Raw genomic sequence first — 11,919 nt, forward strand, 5'->3', positions numbered from 1 at the left:
AGGTCAGGTATAAATAAAAAATTAGGGTGGGCCAAAAAGTTTAAGGAACTTCCAAGGAAGGACAATGTGAATAATAAGTGATTTACCTAACATCAAAAATAGGAAGCTGGCTGGGAATCAGGAGGACTACTCATGAATGAAGAGAAGATAGCCAGGAGGCTTTATGAACTCTTTAGGTCCATTCTCAACCAAGTAACTTGTTTGGTGGTTCTCACACCCAATTGGTTTTTTGTAGCAGACAGGAAAGAGGTACTGCATGGAACTGGGGAAAGCCTATAGGATATGGGGTTTTTTCTTAATTATACTTGTTAAAGTGCTCACTAAGTGCCAGGCATAAATTGGTTAAGTGACTTACCCAAGGTCATACAGCAGGCAAGTGGCGGAGCCAGGATTAGAACCCATGTCCTCTGACTACCAGGCCCAAGCCTTTTCCACTATATCACACTGCTTCTCATGTTTTAGACCGAACTGATGAACTAAACATAAGAGGCAGTGTTGCCCAGTTGATAGGGCACAGACTTGGAAGTCAGAACCTGGGTACCAATTCAGGCTTTGCCATTTTTCTGCTGTGTAGCCTTAAGCGAGTCATCTCGCTTCTCCGTACCTCGGTTACCTCATCAGCACTTAGAAAAGTGCTTAGCACATAGTAAGCACTTAACAAACACCATTATCATCCTCCTCTTCATCTGTAAAATGGGGATTAAGACTGTGAGCCCCATGTGGAATATGGACAGGGTCCAATCTGATTAGCTTGCATCTACCCCAGCACTTAATACAGTGTCTGGCACATAGTAAGCACTCAACAAATACCATTAAAAGCCAAACAAACAAAAAGCAGATCACTAGGACTTTTTTAGAAACCACCATAATTCTGAATTGACTCGGAAGGGAAGTCGCAGACCTGTTGGCCAGAGTGGCAACCTATTGTTACAAATGGTATTTTGATGCCGTAACTCCAATCTTAATAAGAGCCCCGGGAATAATAGTCTAGTGACTGACTATCTTGGTAGAATCTACAGTGGAGTCAAGGAAGGATCCATAAGCGTGTAGATAAACACCAATTTTAGAGGTATAACTTTAGTAAGAAGGATTCATGCCTCAGTCTATTGAATTCTTTGATAGGATCAATAAACATATGGAAAAAGAGGAAGCAGTGGACATCATTTATTTAGATTTTACAAAATTTTTCTGAGAGGTTTCCACATCAAAGACTTTAAAAAAAAAACTAAGCTATGGTGGGTTTGGAGGGAATCTTCCCCTTACTTGTAATTTATTTTAGTCTCCATCTCCCTCAGTAGACTGTAAGTTCCTCAAGGATAGGGATCATATCCACCAACTCTATCATACTCTCCCAAGAGCTTAGTACAGTGTTCTGCAGAGTAAGTGCTCAATAAATACTACCGATTGATTGATTGTTTCTGTTGGTACTACTGATTGATTAGTTCTGATGTTAATAGAAAACTGCCTATTAGATAAGAAACAATGCATAAAGAAAAACAGCCTTGTTTTAGGATTGAGAAATGTAAACAGAGGAGTCCCTCCCAGATCTCTGCAAGGACCTGTTTAACTTTTTTTCATAGTCTGGAAGAGGGAGCCAGCAGTTAAATCTCCAAGATCATAGATGACCCCATTTTTGTACTGGGTGGGTAAATGTTGGGCAGATAAACTACAGGAAGAGCTCATAAAGCTAGTAAGTAGTCTGGAAAACGCCAGATAAACTTCAGCTTGAACAAATACCAAGGAAATACACCAAAGGAAGCAGTGTCTGGACTTCCAGCTGCAAGATACCAGAGAAGCACCGTGGCCTAGTGGACAGAGCACAGGCCCGGGAATCAGAAGACCTGGTTTCTAATCCCAGTTCCTCTACTTGTCTGCTGTGTGACCTTGGGCAATCCACTTAACCTCTCTGTGCCTCAGTTACCGCACATATAAAATGGGGATTAAGACTATGAGCCCCACATGGGACAACCTGATTACTTTGTATCTACCCCAGCGTTTAGAACAGTGCAAGGCACATTCATTCATTCATTCATTCAATTGTATTTATTGAGCACTTACTTTGTTCAGTGCACTGTACTAAATGCTTGGGAAATACAATTCCACAACAGAGACAATCCCAGCCCACAATGGCCTTACAGTCTACAAGTAAGCACTTAACAAGTACCATCATTATTTTTATTATTGTTGTTATTATCTGTAAAATGGGGATTAATATTGTGAGCCCCATGTGGGAAATGGACTGTGTCCAACCTGATTAGCTTTTGTCTACCCCAGCACTTAGCACAGTGCCTGGCACATAGGAAGTGTTTAAAAAATACCATAAAAAAATAAAGACAGTCTCTCAGTTGCCAGTCACATGTCAGGAAATAAACCATGGAGTCATTATGGATTGTTCCCTCACACCATCTGTCCAATTAAAATCAATGAATCAATTAATCAGTAGTATTCATTGAGCATTTACTGTGTGCAGAGTGGGAAAGTACAATATACCAGAGTTGGTAGCTATGTTCACTGCCTACAAGGAATTTACAGCCTTGAGGGGAAGTCAGAGGTTGAAACAAATTACAGATATGTACACAAATGCTTTGAGGCTGAGGGTGCACCCCAAGTGCTTATCAAGTGCTTAAAGGGTACAGCTCCAACTGCATAGGCAAAACAGAAGGGAGTGGGAGTAGGGGAAGTGAGGGCTTAGTCAGGGAAGGCCTCTTGGAGGACATGTGTCTTTAATAAAGCTTTGAAGGTGGAGCAAAGAGTGGTTGTAAAATCATGCTACTTACGCAGCTGGAATACTGGGTTGACTTTGGGCCAACCACCATATCTCAGGAAAAACCTATCAGTGAGAATAGGCACAGAGAAGAGCGACCAAAATGATCAGGGAGCGGGAAGAACTTGCTTCCATTCAGCAGGAGACTGAAATGATTCATCATCATCATCATCATCATCATCACTGGCATAATCAGTGGCATTTAAGCCCTCCTTTCCTCTTTTCCCACTTCCTCATCACTCTGATAAACTCTCTTCATTCATCCCCCCTTCCAGAGCCACAGCATTTATGTATATATCTATAATCTACTGATTTATACTAATGTCTGTCTCCTCCTCTAGACTGTAAGCTTATTGTGGGCAGGGAATGCTTCTGCTATATTGTGCTCTCCCAAGTGCTTAGAGCAGTGCTCTGCACATAATAAGCACTCAATAAATACAATTGATTGACTGATTTGATTGACTATTGAGTGCTTACTGTGCACAGAGCACTGTACTAAGCGCTTGGAAAAGTACAATACGACAGAAGTGGTAGATATGTTCCCTGCCCACAACGAGCTCACAGTCTAGAGGGGGACATAGACATTAATATTAACAAATAATTTATAATTTATAGATATGCACATAAGTGTTGTGGGGCTGAGGGTGGGGCAAGTATAAAATATCAGAAGTCACAGATCCAAGTGCATAGATGACATAGAAGGGAGAGAAAGATGGAGAAAAGAGGGCTTAATCCAAGAAGGTCTCTTAGAAGAGATGTCACCTCAATAAGGCTTTGCAGGTTGGGAGTTGGGGGGTGGGCATTTCAGGCTAGAGAGGGAGGACATGTGAAACAGGTTGACAGCAACCCCTTTCCATCTGGAAAGATAATAACAAAAATAACTATTATTATTATTATTATTATTATTATTGTGAACAACCTTGTGGTACTTGTTAAGAACTTGCTCTGTGCCAAGCACTGTACTAGGCTCTGGGCTAGATATAAGATGAAGGGTAATTGAAGTCTCCCCTTCTCAGGGTCGCAACTGGAGAGTTACCAGTACTCTACCAGTCTCGTCTGTGGGAGGGAGAGTCAGGCATACCCATTCCATTCCTAGCTTGGGCAGTGGCTAGCGAGTGGAAGGCAATCTGCTACATCAAAACTCACCCATGCTGGGCAGCAGAGGCACGGGAGAGAGTCAAGGGCAGAGACTTGAGTTTACTGCGCAGAAGGTGGCAATGGTAAACCACTTCCATATTTTTACCAAGAAAACCCTTTGGATACACTACCAGAACAACTGCAGATGGAGAGTGGGGCGTTCTGGGAGAGATGTGTCCATGGTGTCGCTATGGGTCGGAAATGACTTGATGGCTTAAGACAAGACAATTGAAGTCTACTAAATCAAAGAGGGGTGAGGACCCCAAATCCCACAACGGCCACATAAGTAAGCAACCATAAGAACTTGAGGGTGGCAGGATCAAAACAAACAGAAGGAAACACTTCTTCGTACGGCAGGGGGTAGGCCAGTGGAATTCGATATTACAGAAACGGAGCAGGCTGAATGGGACAAGTTCATAGGTGAAGGATCATCTATAAGGGGTTAGTAGAAGGGAAAGTTGGGAATGTTGGAAACTCCATCCCTACACAAGGATGGAAAGAAGGGCAACACTAGCCCTGTTCCTTCCAAAGGATTTTGGTGCTGCCATCAGAGACAGGAAAGGGCCAGGTAGCCCATTAATCCAGGCCTGCATGGCATTGCTCCTGTCCTCATTCCTGCTAAGCGCTTAGTGCACTGCTTTGCCCACGGTAAGTGCTTAATAAATACAATTGAATGAATGAATAACTATAAGCTCCTTGTGGTCAGGGAACGTGACTACCCACTCAGTCGTTTTGTGCTCCCCCAAGCACTTGGTAAAGTGCTCTGTATACAGTAAGAGCTAAATAAATGTGATCGATTTATTTTTATGTTAAGGATAAAAATAGTTATGGTGTGTATTAAATGCTTTCTTCATAGTAAGCATCGCAATAGATGCAAGCTAATCAATCATATACACAGGGTTCGAAACTGAAGATAAGCGAGTACCTCATCCCCATCTGACAGAAGAAATTGAGGCTCAGAGAGGCCAAGTGACTTGTTCCAGACCACACAGCAGCAGGCCAGTGGTCAAGCTGAGACTAGAACCCAGGCCCGCTGACTTCCATAATCCTGCTGGTTCCACAAGGTCACACTGCCTTCCACATTCTTGCAAATGACCTGTTGCAGCTGACCTCCATTCACCCATCACCACAATGGTGGATCTATTTGGATGTCCAGCCGGGTGCTAATGAATCCCCTATCCAGCTCAAGGCCAGAAGCCTTAACCTAAGAGCCAGTGTCCCCGCAAAGGGACCTGGTCTCTGCATGGGTTTTCCTGGTTAACACTCCAAGACATGTCCCATCCTGTTGCTCTACGCTCACTCTCGGGTAATGTTGTTCGTGGCAGGAAATTCTGGTTCCCACATTAAGCTGGTTATGTGCAACAGAATACAAATCCAGTATCCTTATCCCACCAAAGGCCCCAGGCACGTTAATGCCGGGAGTTCCAGGATATGAACCCTCTAGCATCACATCCTTCTCCTGTGCGTTTCCTGATTTGGGACGGCGGGATTACTCCGAAAGCAGAAATATCTGCGTTTCCGCTCCCCCTCTGGCTCCCCTCCCCCTTCCCTCTGGCTCAAATTCTCCATCTGTGGGGTCACTGTCAGGGGGCTGATTCTGAACGGACTTTGAAGTTCCACGATGAGAGGCTGCTGGGCGTCAGGAGTGGAAGAACCGGTTGCATCAGGATGGCAGCGAGGAGGCCAGCTGCGTGTGGAATGAAGTGAGGAGGGGGGACGTCTGTGCACATCCCCGCTTTGCCCCCGCCTCCTCCGGCCCCCACCTGTTGGTTCCAAATAAGTGATTTACGTGCAAACAGCCCACATTCCAGGAACCAGGCACTTCCTTTCCCCTTGGGGTGGAGAGGGAGAACAAAATCCATCACCACACACCACCAGCCATCCCTCTTGGCCTCCAATCAATCAATCCATTATCAATCAGTGGTATTTATTGAGCACTTACTATGTGCAGAGTACTCTGCTAAGCACTTAGCACTGTACGAAGCACACCAGACAAACACGGTTTGGGGGAAACTTGGCTCTAATTCTCACCTTTCCCTCCCTCCCCCCTCCCTCCCACTTGCAGAGAGGGGTGGCTCTATTAAACTGTTCCTCTCTGCGCCCAGAGTTCGTAGGGAAGCTGTCAGCTGCCGCACCATTTTTCTTCAAGCTTTTCTTAGGAAGCAGCCCTCCCACCACAGAGTTTTAAATTTCAGACTTCCTCTCAGCCTCTTGGGACTTGCAAGTATATGCTTCTCCTCCAAGCTGCCCTTCCTAAACCACTTGAATCTCATTTCTCCTGCAGCTGATTTTCTTTTTTTCCTGAGACGCTAACAATTTCTGTGGATCCCATCTGGATGTTATTAAAGAAACGACTCGGTCCCTCTGAGGCTGTTGGCAGCAGGCCTCTCCCTGGCTTCCTGTGTCCTGGATGTCTAAGTTGACTTTCAGAAGAAATTTGGAATATTAGCTTAAAAAAAGAAACAGTCAATATTTTTCAGAAGTTCAGGTCTCACAGCTTGTTTCCCTGCTCAGGGCTTCTGCCTTGTGCTTTCCTGGGCCCGGTTCTGCAAGTTCAAGTCTGAACTCTCTCTCCCCAGCCAGGAGCAGCAGAAAGAATCAACAGTTCTCAGGAAGGATGAAAACATGACTTTCACACTCTGGCCAGCTCTGCCTGGCCTGGCCACGAAATTGCCAGGCTGCTGCTATGGCTGCCATTTGGCTCAGCATTGGCCTCTACCACTTCCGGCACTCACTGGGAAGCGCTTCCACCTTCAGCCCCAGTCCTGCCTTCCTACTCTCTCCTGCTGGCCCTGTGGAACACAGGAGAGGAGGCCATCCACCATTTCCAACACCGAGGGCCATGTCTGAATTTTAAGAATTAAAACTCCACAAGGCTGCAGAAAGTGTAAAGTGAGGACTTCTGGTGACAGAGGATAGGGACCCCTGTCCACGTTACCTCCCTCTCCCCATCTTCCTTGGGGGGAGCGAGGGGGCGGGGTAGGGAACACATCTTCCCTGCCCTCAGAAAGTTCACAATCAAATGTGGGGAGATGGCCACAAGATTATTTTCAAATAGTGGGAGCAGGGGGATGAACAAGGAAATAGTAGATAGTGCAAATATGTCAAGATGAAATCACTGAATAAATGATTGAATACTCAAATCTTCATAAGCTGAGTGTGGAAATAAAGTATATGCATGCTAAGACAGTTCGTTGACTTGGGGGTTCTGAGGGTTTAAAAGGGAAAGGTTCCTGAAGGAGGTGGGGAGGTCTAGCTCGAAGGATCCCGTCAATCACCAAAGTGACCCCCCAGCCAGGTAATCAGGCCATAGGGCTCTATTGCTCAGAGCCCAGGGACAAGATCGATTCCCAAATCCCCACAGAGTCACCCAACAACTGGTGACGCATCACTTAGACCCTGTCAAATGGGGATGACAATCATATCTAACCTCCCTGTCTAATTGGAGGATAGGGAGGGGAAGATCATTTATCAAGTTCCCCAAGTGTTGACAGATTGGTGGCTCCAAAGTACCCAGTGTACACATCCAGGCAGCCATATTTCCAGGACCAGGTGATGCTAGTTCTGCTTTTAGTATGATTTCCTTCTAATCTTCACATCCCACGGCTGCTTTTCTAGGTTGCTGACCACTAACCAGCCTTGGACTGGGTTGAGTGTGCTTGCCCAGCTGAATAACCAACCCCATAGTAATAATAATAATAATAATAATAATAATAATAATAATAATAATAATAATAATAACTGTGGTATTGTGGTGAGTGCATACTATTCGCAAAGCACTGTTCTAAATGCTGGGGTAGATATGAGATAATCAAGTAGGACACAGTCCATATCCCATCTGAGGCTCACAGTCTTAATCCCCACTTTACAGATGAGGTAACTGAGGCACAGAGAAGTGAAGTGATTCACCCAAGGTCACACAGCAGACATGGGGCAGAGCTAGGATTAGGACTCACGTCTTTGGACTTTCAGGACTGTGATCTTTCCACTAGGCCACACTGCTTCTACCTTCTCCCTGCAGCTGCTGTCAGGATAAGTGAACGCCCCACATCCTGTCCTGTGGTCCTCAGAAAGGCAGTTCATGTCTGAGAGGAAATTGCACTTTTTATGATAAATTCAGGAACCAGGCCTCAAAGGAGAGAGGAACTCAATGAAATAGTGACTCTGGGCTCCAGCTTCTCACCGGCTGTCCTGCCTCCCATTCCCCTCTGAGAGCAATCAACCCCTGTCCTGTCTCCTCATGGCTTCATGTGGACCCTGCCTGGGGCGCCAAGGGCCAGAGTCATGGATGCTTTTATTTGGGTGTTTTATCTCCACTCCGGATGAGCCTATAAAGTGTCTTGGCCTGTAACGATTTCACCAAGGGCTAAATTGGGCTCCAGGTTTACGGTTCGAGTTCCCGTTTTTACTGGGGAGAAGGAGGGGAGTGGAGGAAGAGGGGCTATGTTTTGTTTTGTTTAAAATATTTGTTTCTATGAAGTGGCTGCTGACTCCACGGGGAAAAATGCAAAGAATGAATGAAAACGCACTAGGAGGAGCAGCCCGAGACACAGCTTGTCCGAAGATTCTGCAGGGGCCCTCAGAAGCTCAGCCCGGATGTTGTTTTTCCCTCAAGACCCAATTCCTAACCTGCCCGAGCCCAAGGTCAGCAGCACCCACAGTTTCCACACTGTCATCCCCTATCCCCAAGGAACAGAGAAGTAGCATGGCCTAGTGGATAGAGCATGGGCCTGGAAAACAGAAGGACCTGGGTTCTAGTCCTGACTCTGACACGTCTGCTGTGTGACCTTGGGCATGTCACTTTACTTCTCTGGGCCTCAGCCTCATTTGTAATAATAATAATAATAATAATAATAATAATGGCATTTGTTAAGTGCTTACTATGTGCAAAGCACTATTCTAAGCGCTGGGGGGGATACAGTGTGATCAAGTTGTCCCACGTGGGGCTCACAGTCTTAATCCCCATTTTTACAGATGAGGTAACTGAGGCTCAGAGAAGTTAAGTGACTTGCCCAAGGTCACACAGCAGAGTTGTGGTGGAGCCGGGATTTGAACCCATGAACTCTTACTCCAAAGCCCATGCTCTTTCCACTGAGCCATGCTGCTTCTCTGTAAAATAGAGATTAAGGCTGTGAGCCCCATGCGGGACAGGGACTGTGCACAACCTGATAACCCTGTATGTACCCAAGTATTTAGTACAGTGCCTGGCAGAAAGTAAGCATTTTAACAAATACCATTAAATAGAAAGAGAGAGTTGGGCAGCGGCTTAACTCCAAGGTCAAAGGGCATCGACAAAGAGAAAAGATGAATGGGATCTGTCTGGTCCTACCCTGATGCAGGAAACTCACCTTAATTTTTCTCTCATTCTTCTTGCTTCTGCACCAGCAGGATGTTAGGAACTGGGGGCTGAGGAGAGGAAGCCCAGAAAGATGATAAGTCCTAGCTGGTCAATGGCTTCACACTCAAACCAGCTGGGGACGAGAACGAGCCCACCTAATGTCAGCCTCTTTCAAAAGATTCATTCAATCATTCATTCAATCGTATTTATTGAGTGCTTACTGTGTGCAGAGCACTGTACTAAGCACTTGGGAAGTACAAGTCAGCAACATATAGAGATGGTCCCTACCCAACAACAGGCTCACAGTCTAGAAGTGGGAGACAGATAACAAAACAAAAGATGGGAAGCAGCTTGGCCTAGTGAATAGAGCCTGGGCCTGGGAGTCAGAGAGGGCCTGGGTTCTAATCCTGGCTCTGCCATTTGCCTGCTGTGTGACCTTGGTGTCACCAGTCATCTGGGGACAGGTTCATTCAGTAATCGGCGAGGCAAGACAGAGAGAAAGAGAGACCAGGGACGGAAAGCCTGAGTTTTATATAAAATTTATTCCGGGAGGCGAATTGAATTATCTAGTTGTTTAGGCACAATGGATTGAGCTTCCCTTTTGGGAGGAATGTAATCAATTAGCAATATTCGAGCTTTCCTAACAGGAGGAACACAATCATACGCTAATTGCGCGTGGGTGAGGCAGCTAGCTCTCACCCATGTGCCCTTCCCACTAGGGATGAATCCACTTACTTTCCCACATGGGAAGAATCCACTTACTTTACCACACGGGACAAATCCATTACATTACCCATGCACGTGGTGGGCAGTTAGCTATTACCACGTGCTCTCCCTACATGGGATCCACTTATGATCCCCATCTGCAGCAGGGCACCTGGGTCCCACCCATGAGACACTCACCCATCCCGTGGCCCATGCCTCAGTGTGTTGGTTCTGGTTGCAGGGCGGGCATCTGGCCTTCTGGGCAGAGAAAGACCCATGGGCCACTGCTGCTGCAGCAGCGGCTGTTCCTCCTGCTGCTGCGTGTCTTGGTGTTCTGCCCCTTAAGGTCAGAGGCAACAGGTATTTATCACTGGTGCTCCTAGGCCATTCCAGCTTCCAGCCTCAGTTTATACAATCTCTGCCCTCCCCCCTCCTCCATACCCAATTTGATTGGCACAGGGGCGAGGGACACCTTCTGTATTCCCAGCTCGGGCTGTCAATCTAGCAGTTTTGGTTGTGGGGACGGTATCCCACCCTCACTTCCGAGTTCTGCCTGCTGGCTCAGGTGGTCACAAGATAGCATTTGACCTTGGGATAGCCAGTACCCCAGGGTCACCTTGGGACACTTGGGCAAGTCACTTCACTTCTCTGTGGCTCAGTTACCTCATCTGTAAAATGGGGATTAAGACTGTGAGCACCATGTGGGACATGGACTATGTCCAACCTAATTAATCCCCAGCATTTAGTATAGTGCTGAGTACATAGTAAATGCTTAACAAATACCATAAAAAACACAATTGGGTCTGGTCTACCATATCGCATGAAACTCTCTTTAACTTTTTCCTCATTCTTCTTGCTTCTGCCCAGCAGGGAGGTAGGAACTGTGGGCTCAGGAGAGGAAGACCAGAAAGATGCTAAGCCCTAGCTGGTCAGTGGCTCCACACAAATCCCATCTGGGGACGAGAACAAGCCCACCTAAGGTCTTCTAGACTGTGATCCCACTGTTGGGTAGGGACCGTCTCTATATGTTGCCAACTTGTACTCCCCAAACACTTAGTACAGTGCTCTGCACACAGTAAGCGCTCAATAAATACGATTGAATGAATAAGGTCGGTTTCTTTCAAAGCCGCCTTCCCTGTACCCCAGACGGCACCTGACTGCCCCATCCGGCCAACCCTCTGGCTGCAATGACTGCTGAGCCCCACTTCCAGTGGCATGGGCCACCTGGCCATTAGCCCAGCTGGCCTTTCTCCCATGCTGGGGCCCTTGGGGTGCCATGTCATAGTACTAGGGAAAAGTTCCCCCAGTGGTGCAGTTGAGAGTCTGAGGCCTGGCTGGGTCTCCTGGACACCCATTTCAAAGCAGCGTGGCTCAGTGGAAAGAGCACGGGCTTTGGAGTCAGAGGTCATGGGTTCAAACCCCGGCTCCGCCACTTGTCAGCTGTGTGACTTTGGGCAAGTCACTTAACTTCCCTGTGCCTGTTCCCTCATCTGTAAAATGGGGATTAAGACTGTGAGCCCCACATGGGACAACCTCATCACCTTGTAACTCTCCTGGCGCTTTGAACAGTGCTTTGCACATAGTAAGCTCTTAATAAATGCCACTATGGAGAAGCAGCTTGGCTCAGTGGAAAGAGCCCGGGCTTTGGAGTCAGAGGTCATGGGTTCAAATCACGGCTCCACCACTTGTCAGCTGTGTGACTTTGGGCAAGTCACTTCACTACTCTGGGCCTCAGTTACCTCATCTGTAAAATGGGGATGAAGACTGTGAGCCCCCCATGGGACAACCTGATCACCTTGTAACCTCCCTAGCGCTTAGAACAGTGCTTTGCACATAGTAAATGCTTAATAAATGCTATCATCATTATTATTATTATTAATTGGATTTGGTCCTTTTGTTCACCCCTCCTCAGCCCCACAGTACTTATGTACACATCCACAAATTATTTATTCATATTAATGACTGTCTCCCACTC

General features: G+C 46.6%; 1 non-coding gene across 1 annotated transcript; it reads left to right on the forward strand.

Moving 5' to 3' along the window:
* The first annotated feature begins 3,770 nt into the window (after positions 1-3,770).
* LOC119920616 lies at positions 3,771-3,902 on the forward strand. The gene has a single exon (XR_005448346.1). It is a non-coding gene; the product is annotated as a small nucleolar RNA SNORA7 (small nucleolar RNA).
* Positions 3,903-11,919: the final 8,017 nt, after the last annotated feature.

The sequence above is a fragment of the Tachyglossus aculeatus genome, chromosome X1, assembly GCF_015852505.1.
Source record: "Tachyglossus aculeatus isolate mTacAcu1 chromosome X1, mTacAcu1.pri, whole genome shotgun sequence".
NCBI classification, from domain to species: Eukaryota; Metazoa; Chordata; class Mammalia; order Monotremata; family Tachyglossidae; genus Tachyglossus; species Tachyglossus aculeatus.